We start from the raw sequence: 19,177 nt of genomic DNA, 5'->3' as shown, positions 1-19,177 counted from the left end.
AAGACCGGTAACAAAGGAAGGAGACTATCTATTTGCTGAGACTATGGTTACTCTTAGCTTGACATACAGAGTTTAGGATGTGATCGATCGGTCGGGAGGACAATAATAACAATGTAGAGAATTGGTCTAGCTACAACCCTCCAGTGGAATTAAAGCGACTCGCCAAGGCCAGTTCGATAGAAAGGGAACCCTTGTGGAGAGACAGGATCCCCATCTTTCGGTGGAAGAACCTCTTGATCTTACGCCCTATGTTCTTGGTAAAGTGAGCTATGTCATAGCCTATTGCTACCCGATCTACAAGTCGGTCTACTTCTGGCTCTTGCCTTGATTGGAACGGCTTTCGAGTAAGAAAGGGCCTTTACTTTCCCCCTGAGGGTAGGAAAATCATGATCGGGATAGCGGACGTAAAGCTATTGAACTTAGGTATGCTCTTTCCTTTTGTCGAAGTGGAATCGTAGAACACAATGTGATACGATGAGATAGAAAATGCAATAGAAATAGAAATAAGGATAGCAAACGGGTTACCTACTCTACTCCTAAGGGTCAAAGCAAGCCCTTTAATTCCATTCTTTATTCTTACATTAAAGAATGAATCAAATCTCCCCAAGTAGGATTCGAACCTACGACCAATCAGTTAACAGCCGATCGCTCTACCGAACTGAGCTATTGAGGACGAACGAATTGCTTAATAAGCTGAACACCCACATAATCTCGATTTGACACAGCAACACTTTCCATAACAACAGGGATTAAAAAACAGGTGATCAGGACTCGGATCCTGGGTATCTGTCTGACGTGTGATAAGGCGGGGACAGGATTCGAACCTGCAGTCTTCAGGTCATGAGCCTGATGAGTTGACCAATTCCTCTACCCCGCTTCTTCCCCTGATCTTTCTTTCCCTCTTCAGTGAGTGACTCGAAAGAACTAATTAAATAGGGGTTTTCGATCTGCTTTCTATACTAAAATTCGAGAAATCATTTTTTGATTCAGGTTGATTCGGGCAGTTCAGTATTGAATTATCCATCCTTTCGAGTACTAAAATGCAAGAAATCTCGTCGTTGCTACTACTTCCCGAATTCCAGTTGGCAAATACAATTATAGTTTGGAAGATCGCCTGAAGGTGTTAACTCTGAACCTGAAGAAACAGAGCAGGCAAGTTCAGAAGCAGAGAAGAGTCAGAAAAGCGGGGCAATAGCAATCATTGAAGCGGGGTAGAATGCATAAAATGCAATACGTTCCCCACGAGAGGCGAGGCACCTTAGGTGCAGACTCGCGACCGTGCTCCCAATCTGGATCTGGATATGAGATTGAATAAAGTTATGATATCGGATCGGAGTACCAATGCATCCGTACTGACTGGCAATAGTTGAGCGGCATAAAGCAAGCAGTTCGAGACTCAATATGCCCACCTTTTTGGTGTATCCGTAGCTTTCAAATACTTAGGTATCCCAATTCACCACAGGAAGCTCCTAAATAAGGAATCGTGTAGAAGACTGATTTTAAGCTAGAATGGGTCTTTCAACTGGTGCTTGATACGTGTTACTACGACGACCAAGAATCTTCACGGAGTGGAAGTAGCAATAAGTTTGAAGCTCGTTGGCTTTGTGCAGAAGCAGTGGAATGGAAAGCAATAAATTGTTTAAGAAGAAGTAAATAGTTCAGCTTGAAACCAAAGTCCAGAGTTCTTCCTTCATGCTTGCTTCCCAGTCGATGGCCCTACTTTCACCTTCCTCATCGATTTAGTGAACGATTGATGTACAGCGGGAAGAACCGCAGACGATACATCACCTTAAAAGCTACCTATACGTCCGTTTTTATATCCAAACAGAAGCCTCTATAGATGACCCGGAAGACAGACACGAGCAAACATCTCTGCGCAGAAAGCAACCGGGTTCAAACAGAGATTGACTATCTCCTTTTCTTGCTCGATCCTCTGGAAATCGTTTGGAAGGTAGATTTTGCGAATAACAAGTGTGATACTGACGACGTGCTCCTAAGGCGACTGCTTAGTCGACAAACCAACACTTATACGAATCGCTAGAGCTCTCGGGTGGGATCAACTAGCTTACCCAGGCACTGTTTGCTTCAGACATGGCTACAAGGAAAGCAGCAGTATCTTAGGACACACGGGTAAGCAGATCTTAGACTTAGTACACTCAACGCCAACAAGAATTCGGCCCTCCATACATATCGACACACCCGGGGGCTCTGTTTTAAGTGCAGTGAGAAATGGGGCCATGAACAACAAGATCCAGCTTTTAAATATGACACGGGGTAGTGGGACCAGATGTATCTCATGTCCATAGTAGGGCGAGTCCAACACGCGCTCAAGTCTCCCACATAATCTCATACCTGAAGAGACGTTCATCTCCCCGGCGTGGCCGTCGTCGATCACCCCCGTAAAGCTGGAGCAAGATAGGGCCGGGGTGGGGCGCAAGCAAGCGTTTTCAGGTTCCAGCCCATCCTCCCCACGTTTCCCCTCCAGCTCCTTCATGACCTCCTTGTCTTTATCGAGAGCGAGAGGAGCAGCTTCAGTACGACGGGGATTCAGTAGCGCTACCTTGCCTTCCATTGAGACCCCCAAAATCCCGATTTCAAAGAAAGTATCTCTCGAGTTGCTTCGGTGCCTCTCTTGCTCTGGTTTCATCAGCTCATTACCTTTAAGCTAGAGTCTGCCATGGCGAGGTCTTATTCTTCAACATAATCCAGCGGTCCAGGTGCGTGCGAAAGCGGAAACTCTGCCGGATCTTGTTTATTTGTATTTGCTCATTTCCGATTATGCTTTATTTGTAGATAGCCTTGATGATAGGCTTCGACCTCGACTTCTCCGTTTCTAAGATCCAATGGTGGAATCATTACTCCAAGGCAGGCAAAATTGACCATTTCTAAGTAAGTTCAGCTAGCGTCACCCCGAAGGGAGAAATAGATCTTCTTGTCCGGATGCAGGAAAATAAAGCAATAAGAGATCTAGCAATGACTATGGTCCATAAATCATTTCCTTGGTGGCATTTCCCAAACTTGATTTCCTTTTTATGCACCTGATACCTAATCGATAACGAAGCTGAATGGCTTTTTTCGGTCCAATTCCATCCATTTTTGTTGAGGCAATTCTGACTTGTTCATCGGGAAGTGATCTAGCTCCTGAGATATATGACATTCTTTATCCTTATCTTTTCCTGGTCTTCTCGGCTGGAATCTACAATCTACACCTCTCCAAACACAATATCTTGAGTACCCGGAGAAGTTCTCTTTGTCTTCGAGCTTTTATTCCTCAATCCACTTATTCGTTCCCTTCTTTCATATACCTCCCCACCAATAGATAGAGACAAATGGGAATAACCGAACCACGTCTACAAAATGCCAGTACCATGCAGCTGCTTCAAAGCCAACGTGATGCTTCTTGGTCAGATGACCAAGATATTGGCGAATACCACATACGATCAAGAAAAGAGTACCTATAATCACATGAAAACCATGAAAGCCAGTTGCTAAGAAAAAGGTAGAACCATAAATACTATCCGAAATAGTGGAGGGTGCTTGGTAATATTCCATTCCTTGAAAGCCAGTGGATACTAGAGCCAGTGAAACGGTTGCTACTAAAGCGTAAACTGCTCGTTTTTCCTTCCCCGCGAGTATAGCATGATGAGCCCAAGTTACGGCAGCTCCGGATGAAGGGAGAATAGGGGTATTAAGAAGAGGGATTTCCCAAGGATCTAAAACCCCAATCCCTTTTGGGGGCCAAATACCTCCGATCTCTACCGTAGGTGCCAAAGAAGAATGAGAAGAAGCCCAAAAAAAAGCAAAAAGGAACATAACCTCCGAGACTATGAAGAGAATAGAACCATATCGAGGTCCTAATTGTACAGCTTTTGTATGATGCCCTTCCAACGTGGATTCACGTAGAACATCCCGCCACCATACGAACATGGTATAAAGGAGAAATATTAGGCCCAAACTGAGAAGTGTTGCACCCCCTTGAAATGAGTGCATGTACATCACACCTCCTACGGTGGTTGCCAAAGCTCCGAGTGAACCCGAAATAGGCCATGGACTTGGATCTACCAAATGATAAGAATGCCTCTGAGATTCAATCATAAACCACTTTGCCCCGGTTGTATGTAAACCCCCCTTCACCCCCATCCCCTAAAGTGGTAAAGAAGGAGGCTCTTTTTTGTCTCATTAGGACAAACAAATAGGAAGGGATAGTTCTTTCATTGCATTGATAGAAGTGAGACTATCAAAAGATCTCTCTATTATTTAGAGAAAAGAGTTGGCGTGGGTTCTACCAACGAAACGAAGAAGTTTTGGATTGGTTTTTATCATTCGGAACCCTCTCCGTATTAGTAAGAAAAACACACCCAGACTCTTACTTCAATGGTGGGAACAACCTCAGCGGCGTGAACATGAACAATCATTCTATGCAAAATTTCATGTTAGGAAGAATAAGAAGAATCTCATTCATGTGTTCATGCTAACAGAAGAGCGGATCCAATACACATAAGACTTTTTGTCAGGAAATTCCTAATGTAAATGATGAATTTGGGATGTCATGCCCCACAAGTTAGTTGCCCAAGCGCTCCCTAGGAGGGCAGTCTACCACAAGATAGAGTTTGAGCCTGGAGCCAAAGCCCCAACCCCTCCATTTTAGGTTTTTATCTGGAAAGAATTTCAGGAAGTCATATCGGCCAGATAAGCCTCTGACGGCTCCATATTGATTTTTCCCCTGTTTTCTTTCAGAAGAAGCGGGAGCCATTTTGCATTGAAACTCGGTATCAGCAGAGTCATCTCCTGAGAAAGACTTCTTTCTTATTTATACAAGATTTCAGAGAACATAGTGAAGCCCTCAAAGCGCTAACAAAGTCGTAAGTAGAGAAGTTTTCCAAAAAGATACCTCGTTTTTCCATTAAGTGTGCGTTGTCTGATGAAGAATAACGGGGGAGCCAACTCAATAACCTAGCGGAGGAACCGTCCGGACTTGAAACAGCGGATGCAACCCTTGCATTTCGTTCTTTTGTTCTTTACTCTATTTTCGCTTTGGCACTCACTTCCTTTGGAATAAGGGCATTTTTCTTCTCTACTCGTTCCGTTGACCATCAAACAGTTTCTTAATTATGTTATGTCAAATGATGGGAAAAAGGAAGGAGTAATCAAAAAAGACTAGAACTACCCGATCCGTTGAAATACGATACGAAGGAAACGGACTTCAATCCCTCATTCTTATTGTTTGTTCTTCTGATCCCCTTGTTTTTCACTCGCTTAATTCGGAAGAGGAAAACGACAGCAGCTAAAGTGAGAAATAAACAACTGCTCGGAAAGCTTCGGTTTGAGCGTTGGTTTTGATGACAGTGAAGAAAGCTCGCCCAAAAGACGTACGTGGAACCAATGATACCAAAAAAAGAATCAAATATGAGGAGAACTGGGTGCATTGGTAAACGGCTCCGCCATAGCTTGTACGACTTCTGAATCCTATTAATGGCGCTCTCCGAATAAATAAGTAGATACAGGCGGACTACATACACGTGCTCTCCGAGTAGGGAAAGTGAGAAATCTACGGTCTTCCATCCGCGGATGTGACAAATCCAATCCAATTTGGTCTTGTCCCGTGGCTCGGACCCGGTCGCGTAAATGCAGCTACCACTACGACGGGATACTCTAGTTATTTACTCTGTTTCAATCCCTATTTGGCCATTCAACAGTAGCGTACGGCCTTTGGAAAGCATCTCTTCCTAGAGGGGACTCCCGCTTGTGATCTTCTTCCTTGGGTCGGAGAAAATAGAACTTACCAATTGGAAATGGAAATGCCGAATGAATTGAACCAAACTACGGAAACTGTGGTTGAGCTTGCCTGTCATCAACGAAGGATGGTTGTGAAGTTGGTGGAAGAAAGCAAACCAATGAATGCAGCTAGTCACCCCGAAAGGCGAGCCCATGTCTTTTGAGAAACTGACACAACCTGTTGTGTTGACTTATCTTATACTAAGGGTCCGTCCCAGCCAACAAGGGATTTCTCAAAATTCTAGGATGAAACAGCATCATATCTCAGCTTGATTATGAGAGAGATTGAAGTGAAAGAACCCGGTTTCAGAGCGTGGAAACGGAAAAGAATGAGGTGAAAGGGCCGACCCATGCGGCCCACTTAGAATGTGCTTTGACTTCCCCAGGTTGTACAATAGCACTATTTTCTGGACCCAAGTTCGAAAGGATTAGGGCACTGGATTGAAGAATAGCTCAGTCCGATAGAAACTTAGGTTGGGCTGGCGGAGGGATGAGTGGAGCTTCTGTATGACATGTACTGGTGTTTCATTAGTCCCTTGATCGGGTACCCGAAGCTCGCTTTGAGGAAGCAGTGCCATTTGGTTCTTCCTTCTTTCACGTCCATCCGCGAATGATTTGAGAATTCTTTTCATCACTGTTTGGATCGCAGACTTGACCGTTGTCTATAGAAAGAAAGTGCTCACTCGTTTTCTGTTTGTTTTCATGTGCGCATACACTCAGCCTAATTTAGTAAGTGTGAAGTGGAAGGGCGAGTACGGGTGAAAGCCCACTACCTTCCGGATAAAAGATATGCTCGATTTATAGATAGCTTTGCTTCACTATATAGCGTGGGACGAATTGATAAGCTCTGAATGCAGGAAGGGAAACCTTAGAGCTTTCTTCGCTTATCTTCCCAAGCAGACCATATGATTCTCATTATTCTATTTCTCTGTCTTTCCAACCAGCATTCCCGCTTATTCTGATTGGAGTGATGTGTGGTACCGGGGATAATGCAATTGATGGTGCTTGTGGCCCCACGGAATGACCGTATAAAAGGAAATAGGCAGCAAGGGAGTTGGGTAGACTAAAGATACTGCCTTTAGCCCTCTGCGGCCTTTTTTTTGAAGTCGAGTCGTAAGGAAAGATCGATAGGATTTGGTCCATTTGGTGTCCTTCCAGACGGAGAAGCGAGAACCCTTTCTGCTTTGACCGCTTGCCCTCCTGGCACAGATGTGGAAAAGGTCTCAGTTGCGGAATCAAATATGAATGAAGTTAGAACAATCAGCATAAGCTCTTTCTCTAGGGCCACTATCAATAATGACAAGAACTCTTACCAACTAGCTTAACGCATCCGGTCTCCTTCTCCTTCGTACCCCTAGCGGATATGAATAATAGGAAGAAACAGGTCCTTTCTAAAGGCGGGCATTAGACCAGAGTTTCGTGAGCCGGAGAAGATCGATAAAGCTTAGAACTTGCTCGTTTGCAGGAGGAGGCGGTGGTATGACTCCGTCCGTTGAACGAGCATTTCGTGCCACCTGTTCGGCGTCCACATCCACTACCATTTTCTGATCCCAGTATCTATAGCAAAATCGCTATTTGCCTCACTCTATAGAAGGCCTCCCGTATGTAAGATCACCAACCAAGTTCCTTTCTTCTTTTGTTTGTGCCATCTTTACCAACTTCTACTTCTTGGCTGGCTTGATGCTTACAGGTCTTGCCTCTGCTGATACTGGTCATGGGGACAAGAACTCCGTGGGAAGAGAGCAGATACCAATCCTAAACAACCCTTAGAATGGCCTCATCCTAACGGATGATTGTCATTGATAAGACGGGCAGGTGGTATGTTGATACTGAGCCGCTTCCCCTGTAGTTGTTAGCTCGTTCTTGACAAATCCGATCGGGTCTTCATAATCTGGAGTAAAAGGATTCGAACCTTTGCATGCCGATACCAAAAACCGATGCCTTACCACTTGGCTATACTCCAAACAAACGGTAGGTTCCTGGAGAACCGTGGAAACTAGTTAGTTCAAATCGAACTCAAAAGCAATGCGCATTATCTACGCCTTTTTTTGATTCACCAAGACCCGGCTGATACAAACGAATAGTGGGAGTTCTTTCTTACGAATATAAATGGAGGAAATATCCCTAGTACCTTTGTCCTCTGCAAAGATCATAAGATCAGATGGAGTTGGATTGATTTCTCGCATCTACTAGATCAGAGATCAGAGTCAGGGGAGCTCTCGTAAGTGAGCCTAAGTAAGTAGTGTGGTTCGAGCGGATCAGTCACCGCTGAGTTCTGCTTTCCTCGCAGAGTTGGTTTTAGCCGGAACCGCGCTCTTGCCTTCTTCTTGTGCCCCTTGATTATTGATCTGAATTCAAGTTAGATTAGAGAATACCGGTGCCTTTTGATCCACCCTTAGGTTTGAAAACTGTGGAGGTTCAGTTACAAAATGCAGTTTATGAGGCTGCTTTGTATGCCAGTGTGCAGGAAGGAGAGTTGGAAGATATACCTAGATCCCCCAATAGAGAAAAGAGCGAGCAGGTTACCTACTCTTGTGGTGGATGGCGGCACTAGAAGTTGATGCTTTTTATGGACGGACATAGAAATTCGATTTCCAATAGAGCTGCAAACGCTACTGTAAGCCGAAGACGAATGCTGGCCAAAAGTAAGCAAAGCAGGAGAGGCGTCGTTTCCTTCAGTTGGTCAACCAACAGGTCTCCTCACTCTAGCATTTCTTCTTTGTTCGGTCGCAAGGCAGGGAAATGGAGGATTTGTTTCTGCTCTGTCCTTTACCGCATCGATGGATTCAATTTCAGTGGATAGAGCTCAACCTGTTGCCATCGTCATTTCAATCACAATTCACTTGGTAGGTAGACGCTTGTTCCGACCTCCATAGTGGCACTTTGACCTTTTCTCAACAACATCTACTTCTAATCTGCTTGAACGGCCCTCTTGTCATTTGACCCAGAATTGAACGAGATGACACCCACCAATATCTTCCAACACAGGATCTCCCTTACAGGGCCGTCCTTCTCTCTTTCTTCCCAAGAACATCGGGGGTCTGTTCTCTGAACGAGTCAGCACCAGCCCCGTTACCAATACGGGGATCTCGGCCATGAGAACTTGTAGAACTTGTCTCTTGAATTGCATCCCCCCCTAGGCCGACCAGCTAAGTAGGACCCACTTAGCAAAACAGGTCTATAGGGCGCTAGGGAAGGGGTATAGAATGGTACTTGAATCTATCTATAGACATAGGATCCCCCAGCCACAGGAATCCATTGGTTTCTGTCTCAATTCGTCATTTGAACTGAAACTAACCACGAAGGGAAAAGAAAAGAAGGATTCTAGTTTGCCACTACTTGGACTCAACTTGGACTTTTGGAGGAGAAAACCATTTCCATTAATATATGACTCAGTCATAGCCAAGAGATCATCATTCTAATAACAAGGATCTAGTTTATATATCTCGAATTGGGTTCCATAAGATGCCAAAATAGTGGAAGTACCATCACGTCTACCTAAAGCAAATGGTTTCTATAGATTGAGAAATGGTTTCTATAGAATGAGATATAGTCGAATGTACCTTGAATACTTCACGTGCATTCTTCGCTTATAAATTTAGCCAAGATCCAAACATCTCAATCTCTTCATACGTTCTTCCTGTTGAACTCTTCTTTTCGCTCAACAAATGCAAGTTCGTCAGGGTTTGGTTACTAGTTTTCTTGGAAGGGTTTTCTCCCTTGATCTTTTCCCTTGTTTTATGATTGGAATGAAAGTAGGATTGTTTATCCAATCCAAACTATTTATTGAGGGAAAGTAAGATCAATAGTTGGCCCTATTGTCTGTGCTCTGTTCTGTTAAGGATTTCTGTATTGGAAACATAGGCATCCTGCTATTCCCTGCTCTAGTTTCAGTTCAGTCATAAACCTATTGCCCGGGTCCTTTGATACTTGATTTCCTGGGTCAACGGTACCTAGATTCCCCTTTGGCTTGATCTTACCTTGGATTTCTGATTGGAATACAGATTGGATAAACAAGAGGAACTTGGAAAAGAGGGTTGGCCAAAGCATAACGATAGTGCATTCAATCGATTCCACTCTAGTTTTTCATATCTTTTCCCTCAATAAATAGTTTATATATGAAAGAAAGTGCCAACTTATTGTTCTTGGAATGCTGATTTCCATGGATTTCTTCTTGGCATATCCCCCCTGATTTGATGACCTGGCTAAAACACCTATTCCTTTTTTCTGGAATTGCTGCCGAAAGCCTGTTTGCAGCATCCATAGCAATACGTGTTAGTACTCAATTTCTTTGATTTTCATTTGATGAAGTGAAGACACTTATCTATATACCATTTATAGAGTGGTAGAGTAATCTTGCAATGCGGCATGAATTGGATGACTTAATAGTTTTCTGCAGTTTAGTACTAACATGCCTGTGTGGTGAACTAACTACCTTGGGAAGCAACAAATATGCCCCCAATCACGCTGCCTATGTGAACAAATTCTAAAACTTTGCATAAGCAGCTTAATTAAGTAGAAAAACCTAATCGATAGCCTACTACTTATACTTCTTACTTTCACTTTGATTTATACTTTGACTTTCGATACCTCTCCCCTAGTGTACTCGAGAGCTTGAAGGGGAAGACAGACTAGAAGACTTCCACACCATAACTTCCTTCCTTGGCTGACTGCCTGGCCTTCAAGAAACTCGAAAAACTGTAATAACTCACTTCACTATGATAACTATCTTTCGAACAGGACTACTACTTAAAGGCTAAAAAGACCTACCGCGACTGGCTCACTTGCTTGAAGGACTAATGAAAACACGTCGAACTAGCTAAAAGGACGTAAGCTAACAGCGAAACTCAAACAAAAACGGATGCTGACTCCGATATAGATATTGAGGATTTTCTACAAGCCGCCGCCTCACCCTGCTCGCTTACTTCCCACATGCTTGCTTAACTCACTATCTTTTGGGGTAATACACTGTATAGATAGGAAAGAGATAAATGAAAGAAAAAGAAGATAGAAATGAATTGATAGAGTCAGATGATGTCACTAGCTTCAATGAAAGGACTAACGAGAACTTTGAAAGTTCTTCCTATCAGCATTAGTCAGCTTTCGAGTCCTTCAAGCGAGTGCCGCAGGGAAAGGAAGAGTATTTCATCATGGCCATTTATTAGGACTACTTGGATAAGTTAGGACAGTTTCTCTAAGGCCAGCTGTTGAGTTAGTCGGTTCATAGGTTGTCGTAAAATATGGGTGTAGGAAGCCTGGACTCTGATTACCGATTATGAAAGCGAGGACTCTTTTTCTCTCTCCCCATTAACGGAAAACTATCTTAACCTCCTTCAGCAAGTTCGTTATCTACAAGTAAGTTAGAGAATTCCTGTTGTCAAGCTAGTTATCTTATACAAGACTTTTCTATAAGGCCTGCAAGCAGGTTCAGGTGGAAGCAGGAAAGTAACACCACCTGGTTTTCTCACGGGTGTAACTCTTTCTCTTTTGCCCTTTATGCCAGCCTGTTCCCTAAGTAGGATAAGTTCATTGTGTTATTACAGGTAGTATTGCTCTCAAAGCTAGGAAGGAAAGGTAAGGAGCAAGCTTATTTACTAAGATCCTAGCGAGTGGAATACTTTGAACGAGCAGGGGAGCGAGCGGAGTACTTTACGCAAGTAGTGGTTTACCAGGAACTCGTATAAGAGCTAGTCATATAGTCCTTGAAGCATTATTCCTTTTATCGGTAGGGCTGTTAGCAAGGAGTTTGAAGCTTGAGTACTTTCAGCTTTCCTGTTTTAGCTAGGAATGAAGTTGGTTCAGAGGTGTCAAGTAGAGAGGTTAGATCTTCTCTTCCTTCTCATACTGCGAGTAATATCTCTACTACACTTTCCACTTTATGTTGATCAGTTTGAGCATGAGCAGCTCGTTCAGGAGCAGCCGCCCGTGGAACTCTTGTTTTGAGGAAGCAATGAACATTGTCTTTTTCCATTCTCAATAAATGAGGAAGGAGGGGTGAGGTCCTCACTTGCGAGTGAGGCAAGGCTTTCTTTTATAATACATCCTACCCGATTTTGGTTGACGATTGCGTTCTATTCCAATTATTCACTTGTTTTTCTTGTCACTGTGGCGAGACCAGATGAGAGAGAGAACTATTTTCCATTTCCAGACAGACCCCGAGCCGAGGTTGGAACAATTCTGTATTTTCTTGTTGGTTCCTTCTTTATTATTTATTCCAAGTTTTTCTCTTCCATTCGGTTCATTAGCTTTAGGAAAAATAGAAGCTGCGGAAATGCTCGCTTCTAAAAGGCTTAAAGGCTCTGATCAAGGCAATGAACATTTTGCACTTGGAAACTAATAAGAAAGGAATTCAAATCATAGTTCAATACAGACTTTTTCTCTTTTAAGAAGGGTGAAACTTTCCTTCCAATACTTGTGCGCTCTACCCATCTCTACTGAACAAACCCACTACACATCGAGTGGCAGGGTATGTGTGTAGGCCTTTTCAAGGACATTCGAAACAACATGTCGATAAATTGCTATAGAAAGTGGGGCTAGATCGAGAGTTCTGACCTTTTCGTGGGTTGGGTGATCTTCAAACTCTTGTTTTTCTAGCGAAAGAACGCCCTTCTGAGCGATGATCTCCTACAAGCGAGTATAGTAAGGTTGACTTCAATTGAGACAGAAATGTCACTGGTCAGCTCCTTAGCGTGACAATTAACACCACTTTCTTATTACCTAAGAGATTAGATAAGGGAAGAAGGCAGGCCAAAGCTTATAGATTCGGAGATCGTACTTCTAACGCTTTGTCTGAGTCAGTCCTACGACCCCTTCCGGCTGAGACACGAATCCTAGCCTATCTGAGTCGCAGAATGAAGGGCTCTTCAGAAGGCGCCACCCAAGTCTCCTTTGATACTTCGGAGTCAGGAATTTTTTTTCCAAGGAAGGCGGATTTTCTGCGTTCCGCAGCACGAACAGGGTGTACAGAAGATCGATGTGCCATCTTTCTAACCACCTTCATTTGTTGTATGATCAGTAGGGAAGGGAGCCTTTGATAAAGGGACCCCCAACCAAGAAATCTACTGTCTCAGAGCGACAGTCAAGCTCGTATCGCGGAACTAGAACATTTCTTTGATTGATAGGTCAGATAGGAAGCAGGCAAGCAAACCAAGTTATAGGTTTGGAAGTTAGAACTCGGAAAGGTTGTCCTGTGACTACCTTTGAAGTCTTTGGGTAGGACATCAGGCTAAGGTCTTATGATGAGCCACGCGCATATGAGGTTTACTGCAGCCCTAAAGCTCTGTCCCCTATCCTACCACTAGATCTCCTATGCCGGAACATGAACAGAGAAAGCTGTGAGTGTAGTCTTAGGAACGAACCCGGGGTTGCTCTCGCAAAAAGATTGTACTAAAGAAAGCTAGAAAGCTCAATTCCAAGCTTTAAACCTCTGGTCCACGGGTCGGTGAACGAATGGGTTTTGGGAAATAGAGAACATGGACTCGATTGAACAAAGGTGGCACCGGAATGAATAGCCCACTTGTTTCGGGCAAGAATGAATGGGACTGATCGACTCGAGTTACCGAGCGACCTCCACTCTTCGACTCGAGCTTTCGCTTCTGCTTTTCTCTTGTTTTGATTTATTAGCTTTTTAGGGAAAGAAGAGGGTCTGAAATACAACTATGTCTACGAGTGCCGCGAATGAACCTTCGGTTCTTCCCAAGAACAAGGAGACACGAACTAAATAACTCGTATCAGGCTACGGGAATAGTGAACGGGAAGAAGGAACTAGTGAGGCTTTCGTTGGTCAAACAATATGCCCTCCTCACTTGAGGAGAGTGAAGGTCATGACTTATTGAAGCAGAACGTCAATTGGCCAAGAGAAGGGGAACTCCTTTCGTCGGTAACTATTGAATTGCCTATCTAACAGTGGAGCGAAGCGGAACGTTGAACGGGAAACTCGTGTCGTCGGTTATCCAATTTCCCTCCTTTCTGTTTCGACAAAGAAAACGTTTAGGTATCGGTAATAGGATTCCCACTATGATTTGCAGAAAAAGATAGATTCTATAATAATCCATAAATAATATATAGAATCAGGCTCCGTAATCAAGTGCTCGCTGTGAGAAGAAGATCTACAGGCATGTACCCATTTCTCCCTGCAAAATAAGTTTGAACCCGAGTGAGTATGGACCATACGCTCATCTTTCTTCTCAATCTACACCTCGTTCCGCGAGAGACCTATCCTCGTTTCGAAATAAAGGACCGTAGTGAGGATCGATCCCGGATAAGCGAGTCAGTGTAGGGACAGAGGCTGATGATTCTAAAGGTGATTTCTAACTACAAGATGACTTTATTTGAAAACGGAATCCAAATATCAACAAAAAGATGAATGGAAAGTCTTGTCGATATGAATTGATCTTCAACCCAATGACAATGCTTCGATTTCGATCTTGACTTCTTTCTTGGATGCCTGAAGTTTGTGTTCGCATTTCATCAAAGGAAAAGTGGGCTGTACCCACATGAAGAAAAGAGTTGCTCGTGTAAAAGCAATATCTTCTATTTGACTTATCTAGCCGTGTCTTGTCTTGCACATACTCGGCTCGGTGAATGGTTCATCTTCGATTGGCATGGTCCTTTGGATGTAAGAGATCTCGTTTGCTGGCCGGGCCCTTCCATGAGTTTAGATCTCTATGTATGAATCTCTTATGAAATCCCATACTTTTTATCATTTCAGAACGATCAGCATACTGTGTGACTTCTGCGTGACAGTTCTTGCATTTCGTTTGTTGCTTTGCATGAACATTTAGATATTGGAAAGCGAACTCCCTGAATTAGGAATTTCATAGATAGAGAAGGACGGGCAAAAAGAGAGAGACTGACTAACTACCCGGATCAATGCTGATTGACGACTGAATAAATAGCCGGAAGCAACAACTGCACGAGAGAGAAAGAGCGGATCCAACTAAGGAAATGCAGTACCTGTTCTGTCGGAGCTAATCATGCAAAGCTAGCGTAGCGCCAGCCGTCGAAGTGAATGAATTCGAAAGAACGCAGAAGTAAGGAAATGAGACGACTCTTTCTTGAACAATTTCATAAGCAGATCTTCCCCTCCACACCAATCACGAGTTTTTTTTTATTCCTCTCGTATATCGTCGTCACGCCCTTAATGATAGGTTTTGAAAAAGATTTTTCATGTCATTCCCATTTAGGTTCGATTCGGATCCCTCTGTTGTTTCCCTTTCCTCCCGAACCTTTTCCTCGAAATGATAAAGAATCTGGTACACTCGAATTGTATTATTTAAGTGCTTATTGCTTGCCAAAAATCCTACTTCTACAATTGGTAGGTCACCGGGTTATTCAAATAAGTCGTGTTTTCTGTGCTTTTCCCATGTTACAACTTCCGTACCAATTCGATCGATCCGGAATGGATCGGTTAAACATTCTATTAGGGAGCCCGGTCTTGACTCTTCTGTGTGGTATTCATTCTCGTTCGGCTCTTGGAATCACATCCAGCAGTGGTTGGAACAGCTCGCAAAATCCAACCACTTCACCTACTTTATTGCCCCCAACCGTTTCCCGTACCTCTATAGAAACAGAAGGGTTTCATGTTCTTTCATCGATTGGGTATTCCTCTCCTTTTGTATCTCTTTATCCAATTTCGGTCTCGATTAGTTCACAAGATTGAATGGCCATAGCCATAGAAGAAGCTTCTCCTCCGGGGCGGGGGGACCGCCTGACAATTACAAAGAAACCTTTCAAAAGTGGATTTTGTGCTCTAAATATAAGGATTTCCCTGGTTTAAGGTGCAAGATAGACTCACTTCTTTCATTCCTGGAACCTGGGGAGATCCTATTCATGGTACGCACGTTCCCCCGGGACTTTTCTCTGCTCGAGATCTTGGAGCCCAAGGATATCCGAAATATCATTTCTCACTCGCACAAGCAGTGGAAGCCACCCAAAAGGGGGGGCTAGTAATTAATTAGTTTTTTTGGTAGGTTTGTATTGTTTCTCGAATTGGTAGGTTTCTCGAAGTAGTTTTAGTAGGTTTCTCAGGAAATAGAGATGCCGAGGCCCCTACTTACCTTATGGGTAGGTAGGGGGAAGGAAGAGTGGGTCAGAGGGCTTCCTTCACAGTGCATACCTCTCTTTCTCTTTTTAGTTTTTCTGGCGGACCGGTCGCGCAAGATCTTTGGTCGCTTCTTATGGACTCGCTCAGAATGATTCTTTTATATCTAAGGAAAGGGGATGACATTATCGCCATTGATTGAATTCGTACGTCTATCGCTATCCCGGGCCGAGGAGAGGGGGTTTCGGAAGCCGTGCCCTTGTTGGTAAAGGAAGTAGGTTTTGCTTTTGAAGGTAGGTATTTCTGGAAGCAAGGAAAATAAAGAAGGAAGCAGGTACCGGTCTAGGGGTTGCCGAGGATACGGATAGTTGAAAAGATAGGATTGCAAAACTGGAAAGACCCGGAAGCAAGGATAAGAAAACAAGGAAGTTGGTTCTCGGTTGGTTGGCAAGCAAAGGGGGAAAGCTGGTTAAACAAAACTAGGGATAGCTAGCAGGTATTTTCTAAAGGTTCAAAAAGAAGGTATTTCAAAAGGGCTTTGGCAAAGGAGGTTCACCTTGCCTGCTTTCCTTGTCCTCCGTTCATCGATATCCTATACTGGATACCTTTGCCTTTTCCGAGTGGAGGCAGTAGGCTATTCTCGTTCTTAGCTTTATACGCCGAAACATGCCATTGCTTTGCCTTTGCCGAAACTGTTCCGTTGACATCCTTTGCCGTAGAACTTATCTTCTTGGAAAACGGAGGATATTACCTTTGATTTTGTTAGAGGAGGTAGGAAGCCGAGCATTGGGAACTAGCCGTTATAGGGTTTCGGAAAAAAGGGTTGATAACTCCCTTTGCTTTGTCAATTAAGAAAAATAGAATGTGCTTACCTTCGTGATATTCCCTTTTCTTTGATCCTTTCGGTTTTGAACTGCGCTTTGCCCGTACTAGGTCTTGAAACTTAGCTTCAACCTCTCTGTAGGAATGAAGGTTCTTGTCATGCAATTTATCGTATGATAATGAATCGAGTTTCGAAACACGGTTGTTGTAGGGAGTTATTTCTTTCTTAAAGGAAGGCTCTCTGCTCCATTGGGTGACGATTCAATGGTTCTATTCATCCTATTCCTAGGTCGATCCGTTAACTTGGGTTTTGTTTACCAGTTGGTTAGGTCAACTTGTGGCATAGCTGTATTGGACGCGATACGGTGAACGAGTCCCTTTTTGCTTTCCGATACTTTCTTGAAGGAATAGCATCTGAGTACAATAGTGTAGAGTTCCCCGCACTAAACATTGCAAAGAGTCTAAAAGAGGTGAAAGAGCTATAAAGAACTAAGGAAGAAGCCATTTGTAGCACTAAGAGGAAGATGTCTCACAACCAGCCTACGGATAATACATGCCGATATAGGAATGAAGCATGCATAAACTCGTAAGTCAATAGTGAATTTGGTTGCATCGAAGGCGGATAAATTCAATAATGAGGGCCGCCCGCAGATGATAGCAATTCGTCTTCACTAAGAGCTAACGACTAGAAATCTAGCAAATAGGACGCTTTGTCAATTGAATTAGTAAGTTATCCTGGTCTAGAGGGTGTTCTTCCTCCCCACTCTAGAGGCTAAACCAGTTAGAAAAGCGTCCCCCGGGAGTTTCGCAGTAGTAGATGACGTTCCTGGTACTAGTAGTCCATAGAACTAAGATTTGCATGCATGGTGGGTAACAGCATTGTATCTATCTTTTGCAGTCTGTAAATACGTATCCCAAAGTTGTAGATTCTGCTTCTTAAGGGCTGGGTGTCAAAGTCCTCAGTAGGTGGTTTGGTCCTTCAAATGCCTATCTGTTGTAGTAGTCCCCAAAGGCGGAGCTTTATTAGTTGTAGGTGGACGGACCTCAAGTCCTTTCCTTTCTCTAACGCTAATACCGCGGCCTGTCATGATTGCTGTCAAAGATGAAGGCCATACTGTAGTCATAAGATTGCGTGTCGTGTCGTTATTCTGTATCGTGTACAGATTCTCATATGTGTTGTCATTCCAGTACAGCTAATCCGTGAACAGCTAACCATCGTACTGTCAAAATGGGATAGGTTCGATCTATGGTCATGGAAGGCCTCCTAAAAAGATCTACTAAATTCATCGAGTTGTTCCAAAGAATCAAAGCGCCCAGTTATTAAGAAAATCCCTTGTCGGCTTTCCGTGAAATATTCGTTTGGCCGAGGACTTCCATAGCTGTTCCTATTTCAACTAGGTAGGCCTTCGGTATTCATGCTTCCTTCTATCAAGAGCATTGTGGCAGTACGAAATCCTTCCTCAGCCTTGTTTATAATTTTCACCGGGCATATCCGATTTTTGGACACTTGCTGCATCCCTTTTCTTGCTGCATTAGCTTAACCGTTCGCTTCTTTCCATTGCTTCAACGCTTGTTTCAAGCAATAGTCCAGAGTTACTAAAGTAGTTTGTCCTATTCAAAGCTATAATCAGTGACTAATATGCACACAACAATAAAGACCGTTGTTTTTTCTAGTGAGAAATCGAGTACTGTTTTTACACAGCTATAGCGTCTGAGAATTTTACAGAAAAGCAAGGTTCAAAGCCCACGGAGCGGTAGGTCGACATTCCTTCTTCTTTCCAAGCTTCTGGTGGTATCTATACCTTTCGAGACCAAGCCCTGCTACAATTCATTGCTGGAAGAGACTGCTAGATTTCTTTTTCATAGTTCGCTTCAGGGTTGTAGATAATGCTCTATCAAAGAGCGCCAGCGTACGTGCTCGAAAGCGTTAGTCAACTAGCTACTTGTCCTTGCTTTTCTCTAGTGTGCCCCTTCATTCAATCTCTAACTCAATGTCTACCCACATACCTTTCCTTTCTGAATCAGGAATAGCCGACTCAGGGTAAATGCTTTTCCCAGCTCAAAGGCGATGACTAGTAGATCCGGGGGTACCTAGAAAGCGAACAAATGTTCCCATGGTCATGATTGTTGACTAAACAGCCCTTTCTCTGATTCCCCTTGCCGACTTTGAACGAACTCATGCTTGAATGAGAACAAGCGATTTGCGACTTTGGTCCATGAATTATAAGATCATGAACAACCGATTATGCGACATCTCTCTTAGCTTATAGAAAGAGCGGAAATACTACAACCGATATTGCGACATCTAATCCAAACAGCGTATCAGCGACAACCCTATTCTTTCTTTCCTTCCTTGCTTATTTATTCTATTATTCAGCTTGCTGTTGCAAATAAGTAAAGTAGTTTGAAGTTCTCTCATATGCATTTGCATTTCATTTAGTGTTTAATATCCAAGAAAAATGAAGGCTGGCAACGCGCCCTCCCTTCTGCTACCAATCAAAGCGTGGAACTAAATCTCCTATTTTTCCAAGTGAAAGC

General features: G+C 43.4%; 2 non-coding genes across 2 annotated transcripts; both read right to left on the bottom strand.

Moving 5' to 3' along the window:
* Nucleotides 1–599: 599 nt before the first annotated feature.
* TRNAN-GUU (transfer RNA asparagine (anticodon GUU)) lies at nt 600–673 on the bottom strand. The gene has a single exon. It is a non-coding gene; the product is annotated as a tRNA-Asn (tRNA).
* A 130-nt stretch (nt 674–803) lies between these two features.
* On the bottom strand, nt 804–877 carry TRNAM-CAU (transfer RNA methionine (anticodon CAU)). The gene has a single exon. It is a non-coding gene; the product is annotated as a tRNA-Met (tRNA).
* Between the last annotated feature and the right edge of the window lie 18,300 nt (nt 878–19,177).

Source organism: Triticum urartu, chromosome 4A (genome assembly GCF_056163025.1).
Source record: "Triticum urartu cultivar PI428250 chromosome 4A, HENAU_Tu73, whole genome shotgun sequence".
NCBI classification, from domain to species: domain Eukaryota; kingdom Viridiplantae; phylum Streptophyta; class Magnoliopsida; order Poales; family Poaceae; genus Triticum; species Triticum urartu.
Note: the sequence above shows the minus strand (reverse complement) of the source record. Positions and strands in the feature narration are given on the sequence as shown.